The 7,822-nt window shown below is 36.9% G+C and overlaps 1 non-coding gene across 1 annotated transcript; it reads right to left on the minus strand.

The window, feature by feature from the left end:
- Positions 1-814: 814 nt before the first annotated feature.
- Positions 815-921, minus strand: LOC124897515. The gene has a single exon (XR_007054227.1). It is a non-coding gene; the product is annotated as a small nucleolar RNA R71 (small nucleolar RNA).
- Between the last annotated feature and the right edge of the window lie 6,901 nt (positions 922-7,822).

Below are 7,822 nucleotides of genomic sequence, written 5' to 3' on the forward strand. Positions count from 1 at the left end.
ATCTTCAAAACCATCTTGACGCTCTTAACACTTAATACATAGTTGTTGAAACTGAAGTTAGTAGAATTGCTAGTTAAGTAGTCCTCCTAGGTACGGTATCCGATTATCTAAGTCACTATATTATTTGTACGATCGCATGCACTTATGTGTATGATAGACTGCAACAAGTGTTTGGCATTGTTGTTGGGGACAAGTTAAGTGTTAACGACTTAATCTTAGTGGATTAATTTTGTAGGACTAGTGAAGTACCGAATTGGAAAGAGATAGAGAGTTACTAGAGCCTTATTCAAAACCAGAATAGGCATTTCACTTGAGGCGAAGAGCTTACTATCCAATTCAGCAAGTTCAAATGGCGGATCAAAGACATGCTAATCTTAATGATCCGGTTGATCCTAATGCTCAACATATTCCATCTACGGCGATTTCAGTTGTTCATGTTTGAGAAGAAGCTATACCAATGCGTGAAGTGGGAATCTGATTCACGAACCATGCTATGAAGTGCATCCGCAAGCTATAGATGGGTGGTCGGTTTGAATTGAAGCAAAATATGGTGCAACTGTTGTGTTCAAGTGGATAATTTTTAGGGTTGTCACTTGAAGACCCGCAATAGCACATGTAGACCTTCTTGGAAATTAGTGTTACCTATATTCATGCTGGGGTATCTACTAATTATGTCAGACTGACACTCTTCCCCTTTTCTTTAATTAGGGAAGCAAAGAGGTGGTTATATGCTGAACCATCAAAATTGATCACATCCTGGGATTATCTGGCTTAGAAGTTCCTTTTTTGATTCTTTCTATCAAGGAAGACATCATGCTTGAGAAGTAAGATTCTGAGTTTTAGGCAGAAAAAATGAGAAAATATTTACCAAGCTTGGGAGAGATTTAAGGGTATGCTTAGAAATTGCCCTTATCATTATTAGTATAATAATTTATTGGTTCATACTTTCATAGAGGGTTTGGGACCAAACACCAAGATTATCTTAGATTTAGCCGTTGGCGAGCAAGGTCTTAAGAAGACATATAATGAATTATATACACTGCTGAATTAGATTTCACAAGGGAATCTTGATGGCATGCTGACTCGAGGAGTGCTCCAAAGAAGGATGCAGGTGTATTGGAGGTAGATAGTTTACTGCTTTATCAGCTCAGCTTACTGCACTACAAAGTCAGATAACTAATCTGTTCAGTAATATAAAGTTTGGGGTCACACAACCGACAACAACAACTAATGCAATTTAACAGGAAGATGCTTGGTGTGAGATTTGTGAGAGTAGTGAGCATGAAACAAATTCTTGTGCGGTTAATCTAGATTTTGTTAATTATGTGGGGAATGTGAATCATTAAGGACTATAGAACTATGGTAGCACCTATAATCCTAACTGGAGGAACCATCCCAATTTCTCGTAGGGTGGAAATCAGGCGCATAATAATAATCAGTACAGGGGCCAACACAATAGAATCAACAGTATTAAGATCAAGGGAATTAGACCACAATTCAGACTAACAATATTAAAGAGATGTTGAAGAATATTATGGCTACTCAAGCAAAGTTGGTAGCAAATGTGAAGAGCCAGCAACTTATTACAACAAACTTGGAGATGCAACTTGGTCAGATTGCAGAAGCACAAAACACTAGACCTTAGGAAGGTCTACCTAGTAATGCTGAGATGAATCCAAAATAGGTAAATGCAGTCACTACTAGGAGCGATTTGTAGTTACAGAAGTTCAAACCTGAGCAAGTAAATCATGAGGTTACTATTGGTGATACTAAAAAGAATAGAGAGAAAGTGGTTGAAAAAAAAAGTTGAACGCAAGGAAATTAATGTCGAGAAAAAAACTCTACCTCCACCTTTCCCTTAAAGGCTTCGAAAATACCAAGAATATACTAGTTATAAAAAGTTTTTAGAGACTCTTAAGTAGGTTCATGTTAATCTCCCTCTTATTGATATTTTTTATAGTGTTCCAAAGTATGTGAAGTATATGAAAGACATAGTGGCAAATAAGAACCATTTGATTGAATATGATACCGTAGCACTTTTTGAGGGGTGCACATCCAAGATTTAGAATAAATTTCCCACAAAGCTGAAGGATCCAGGAAGTTTCATATTGCAGATTACTATTGAAAAATCCATCAGTGCTCGGGGTTTATGTGATTTAGGGGCAATCATTGATCTCATGCCCACATCTTGGTACAGAAAGATGGGTATTGGGAGTCCCAAACCCACAACCATTATTTTCAATTAGTCGGTAGGTCTCTAGCTAGGCCTAACAGATCATTGAAGATGCACTGGTTCAAATGGAACCACTTATTTTTCCAGTGGATTTTGTTGTTCTCGATCTTGATATTGATCCGATTGTTCCATTTATTTTTAGACGTCTATTGTTAGCAACTGGGCAATCACATATTGATGTAGCTACAGGGAAGAAGACCATGAAAGCTCATGAAAAAGTTGAGATTTTTTATCTGTATAAGGCAATGAAATTGCCTACTATATATAAAGAGTTGTTTGTTATTACAGTTGTAGACCTTGTGTCTGAGGTCCACCTCTTTCTGTCTAATAACCCACTTAAGTAAGAATTGATGGGTATGATATTTATGGTGATGTAGAGGCATTGTAAATGGTGCAAATTATTGATTTGGCATGGATTGACATGAGAGTTACTTAATTTGAGCCATTGAATAAATCGATTGGACCATCTCCAAAGACGTTTGTTGATGAAACACCAAAACTAGAGCTCATAGTTCTTCCATCTTACTTAAAATATACTTTTCTTGGTGAGGATGATACTTTGCCTATAATTTTGTTTGCATGTTTTTTTGATGTGCAGGTGAGAGAGGCATTGACCGTGTTAAAAAAAAAAGTAGGCAACTGAATGGCAGATGTCGGATATCACAAGAATTAATCTAACTTTCTGTATGCACAAAATATATATGGAAGAAGGATAAAAAGCAAGTATGCTGCACTAGCAATACTGATTTTGGTGATGAAAGAAGTGGTCAGAAAAGAAGTCATAAGTGTCTTGATGCTGGGATAGTCTATCTCATATCCGACTATAAATGAGTCAACCCTATGCACTGCATCCCAAAGAAAGAAGGGATGACTGTTGTCACCAATGAAGATAATGATCTAATTCCTACCCCAGAATGACTGGATGATGGATCTACATAGACTACAAGAAATTAAATGAAGCCACGAGAAAAGATTATTATCCCATTCTGTTCATTGATCAAATGTTGGATAGGTTGGTAGGGCAGGAATACTATTGCTTTTTGGATGGATATTTAGGGTATAATTAGATCACAATAGCACCAAAAGATCAGGAAAGGACCACCTTTACCTGTCCATGTGGAATGTATGCGTTCAGATACATGCCTTTTGGCCTTTTCAATGCTCAAGCAATGTTCCAGAGATGCATAATGGTAATCTTCTATGATATGGTGCAAGAATTTGTTGAGGTATTAATGGAAAACTTTTTTATCTATGGTAACTCATTTGATGTTTAGTTGTAGAATCTAGATCGAGTCTTAGCCCATTGTAAAGAGATAAATCTTCTATTGAATTGGGAGAAGTGCCACTTTTTTGGTCAAGGAAGGAATTATTCTTTGTCATAAGGTGTCACACAGAGGACTTGAAGTAGACAGAGTCATAATTGAAGTTATTAAAAATCTACCTTATCCTGTACAATAAAGGGAGTGAGGAGTTTTCTTGGGCAGATAGGATTTTACAAGAATTTTATCAAAGTTTTTTCAAAGATAGCAAGTACAATGTGCAAGTTGTTGGAAAAAAAGGCTAAGTTTGATTTTGGGGCGAGTGTCAGAAGTATTTGAGGGACTGAAGAGAAGATTGACAGAGGCATCCATCCTAATTTCACCTGATTGGGCACTACCATTCAAGTTGATGTGTGATGTGAGTGATTTGACTATTGGAGTGGTATTGGGGAAATAAAAAGATGAGTTATTTCATTCTATTTACTATGCAAGTAAAGTCGTAGATGCATCCCAGATGAATTACACAGTCACAAAGAAGGAGATGCTATCACTTGTATATGCATTCGACAAATTCAGATCTTACTTGGTGGGCACAAAGGTTATTGTTCAGATTGTCCATGTTGCTATATAGTATTTGTTCAATAAGAAGGATGCAAAGCCAAGGTTGATAAGGTGGATTCTTATGCTTTAAGAGTTTGATCTAGAAGTTCATGATAAAAAAGGAGCTAGAAATTAAGTGGCAGATCATCTTTTGAGACTTGAAATTCATGATGACGTGGCCGATGATAAGCTTTGTATTTGAGAGGAATTTATAGATGAACAACTATTGGCATTTGATATAGTGAAAGTTCCATGGTATGCTGATATAGTAAACTTACTAGTAGATGGTATCTATCCTCCAAATGCCACTAGTCAACAGAAGAAGAAGTTGTTCCATGACTCTCATGCTTATGTATGGGATGAGCCATTTCTCTTTAAGCAGGGTGCAGATCAAATAATGAGAAGATGTGTTCCAGAAGTTGAATCTAAGAAGATACTTGAAAGTTGTCATTCAACGCCTTATGGAGGTCACCATAGTGGAGGAAAGATAACTCAAAAGGTATTGCAGATTGGTTTTTTTGGCCCACACTATTTAAAGATGCTATGAATTATGTTCAAAGTTATGACCAGTGCTATAGAATGGTCACAATATCAAGGTGACATGAAATGCCCTTGAATAATATTTTGGAAGTGGAAAACATTTGATGTGTTGGGAATAGACTTTGTGGGACCATTCTGACCATCTCATGGCAATTTGTAAATTCTGGTGGTTATTGATTAAGTGTCTAAATGGGATGTTGCTCTCCCCATGAATGATTCAAGAGTTATGATGAAGTCAAAAAGCAATTTTTCTCTCATTTTGGCACACCAAGAGTGATTATCAGTGATGGAGGTACACGCTTTGTTAATACTTAGTTTAAAAATTTGTTAGCTAAATATGGTGTTAGGTACAAGGTGACCACAATGTATCACCTACAAACAAGTTGCGAAGTGGAGGTGTCTAATCACGACATCAAGCAGATATTACAGAAAATAGTAAATGGACAACGTAAGGATTGGTCGAAGAAGTTAGATGATGCACTATGGGCATATAGGACAGCCTATAAAATGCCCATTGAGACCTTTCCTTACCACTTGGTATATGGTAAAGTTTGCCACTTGCTTATGGAGCTTGAGCATCAGGCTTATTGGGCAGTAAAGAAATTAAATCTCGATATAAAGGCTGCTGGAGAGAAGCGATTGCTAAAACTAAATTAACTTGATGAGTTTCGCTTGCATGCTTATGAAAATGCAAAATTGAATAAAGAAAAGAACAACAGTTGGCATTATAAGAATATTTTGAATTGGGCTTTTGAGCTTGGACAACTTGTGTTGCTATTCAATTCAGGATTGAGGGTGTTTCCAGAGAAGCTGAGGTCCAAGTGGTCTGGGCCATTTGAAGTGGTGAGATTGACTTCACATAGAGTTGTCAAATTATAGAATAAGGACAAAAGTGAAAAATTCATGGTGAATAGACATAGAGTTAAGTATTATTGGGCAGACTATGGGGATCAACACAATACATCCATCACCTTTGCAGATGAATGAAGTTGAGTTGGGTCGTCCAATGACGGAAACTAAGGCGCTAAGTGGGAGGCAACACATGAATGTAATGTAATAGTGTAGTTTATTTCTTAGTTGTTTGATGAAAAGGAAAAGAGAAAAAAATATAGAAAAGAAATCAAAAATACAAAAAGATGTGTCATGCCATGACCAAAACTAAGGCGCTGAGTGGGAGGAAACCCACCTTTTCTTATGTTATTTTGTTATTTTTGTTTAGTGTGTGGGAATTAGAAACTTAATAGCATGATGGAGAATGAGAAGTAAGTGAAATTTTGTCAAAGTAAAGCTCTCAGGTAAGTAAAATATGCACTACGATGAGGTATGAGGAGAAAACAATAAGGGGGGATAAAATATCCCCCCAAAATGCAAAAATCCTTGGCCCAAAAATGTAATTTCCAGTGAGAATGCGCATTGATCCCGCTATGCGGAGCCCAATTCAATGAAATAAGTGGTGCGACGTGGAGGTTAGCTTGTGCACTACGCACCTCGATGCAGACTCCATATCAAATCAGGTAAAAACCTAAAATCTGGTTCCCTTTATCCTCCTTTCCCTTTAAATACTCCCTTAGTTCCCAATTCCCCTCTCCTATAGTAACCCTAGCCACACTACTCCCCCATTCTCTAAGATTTATACTCTCTTCCATTAGTGTTAATTTTAATAAAAAAGGATCTTTTCCTTCATCTTCTTCAATACAACTAAGGTAAGTACTCATATTCTTATTCTTTTTACTTATTTAAGTGCAAGAAGTGAAATGATCTTAGGCATAATTAGAGTAATACAGTTGGTTTGATTGATACTTAGTGAGATGTTTTGAGTTCATGAAGAATTTTTATGCTATAAAAGAATGTTGTTATGCTACATGTGCTTTGCTTGTTTCATTGTTGTTGAAATAGACTAATAACATATGATTTTAGTGGAATATTGCACATTTGGGTAACATGCATAATTTAAAAAGATGTAGTGAAGGTGTGGGATAAGTAGTGGCACTTAATTTAGCATGTGGGGTGTACGTTGATAAAAAGTAAAGTCTAAGTACCTTAGGGTTGTTAAGTTACCCTACCATGATAGCAACTAAGTGTGGGGTGGTTTGTAAATCTCCACACACTTAGTGGTTGCTACGATATTATGATACGAGTGCCATTGATTTGAGTTTATGCTTGAAATTATGCATGCACTTTCTTCAAGTGTTAAATTGGGAATATGTATGAGTACATGTTGGTGTGGTCCTGGTGAAACAAAGAAATTATACACCTAAAGTTGTTTTTGATGAAGTGAGGTGGAATATAAGAGTTATAAGTTGAACAACTATCTGAATTGATGGTTTCTTGATATCTGAGGAGTTGTGCTTATGTGAATTGTACATTGAATAGGGGAACTATGAGTACCCAATTTCTCATACCTACGCACCTATACTATAAACTAAGTGTAAGGTGTCCTCAACACTTTCCCAAACTTAGTGTTTGCTAAGTTCAAAATAGGTGGCTTTTTTGATGTGTTTGCTGAATGTTGTGATTAACAGATGATATGTCTAATCAATAGCAAAAGGTTAAAACCGTGGCTAAACCTTCTGAGCTGGCACAAAAAAAGAGTAAACAAACTGGTCATGTGCCCCGACCTATGACTATTCCATATGGGCATGCTAGGAGGTACGACACTAAATGGATTGTAGAGGCCAACAAGAAATGGTATACAAAGCACAATGAGTCTAAGTATTCTGCAGATTAATTCATTGATTGATAAATCCTGTTGAGAGAGTTTCCTAGCATGGTTCACCAGATAGAGTAGCTATATATGCACTTCTTGTTTGATCAACCTCATGAGTGTAACCTGAAACTTATTAGGGAGTTTTATGTAAATTGGGACCCATAAAAACAGGACTTAGAGGTCAAGATATGAGTCCAGGTGGTCACTTTTATTGCTCATTCTTTGAATATCCTTCTAGGTGCACCTGAGGTAGATGATGAGCCTCTGAAGCTGATGAATATCAAGCCGCCATATACAGGCATTCACCACTTGTTATGCAGGAACAACTCTACAACCAGAGAGACACATCATAAAGACAGCGACATTCCCTCACATTCTCCTATAGTCACATAAACATGGAGGCCCACATGTGGGTAAAGATTATTTACCACTATCTTATCCATGACTGAGGTGACATACGACCGGGTATGTCTTATTATGCCT

Source organism: Capsicum annuum, chromosome 3 (assembly GCF_002878395.1).
Source record: "Capsicum annuum cultivar UCD-10X-F1 chromosome 3, UCD10Xv1.1, whole genome shotgun sequence".
NCBI lineage: Eukaryota > Viridiplantae > Streptophyta > Magnoliopsida > Solanales > Solanaceae > Capsicum > Capsicum annuum.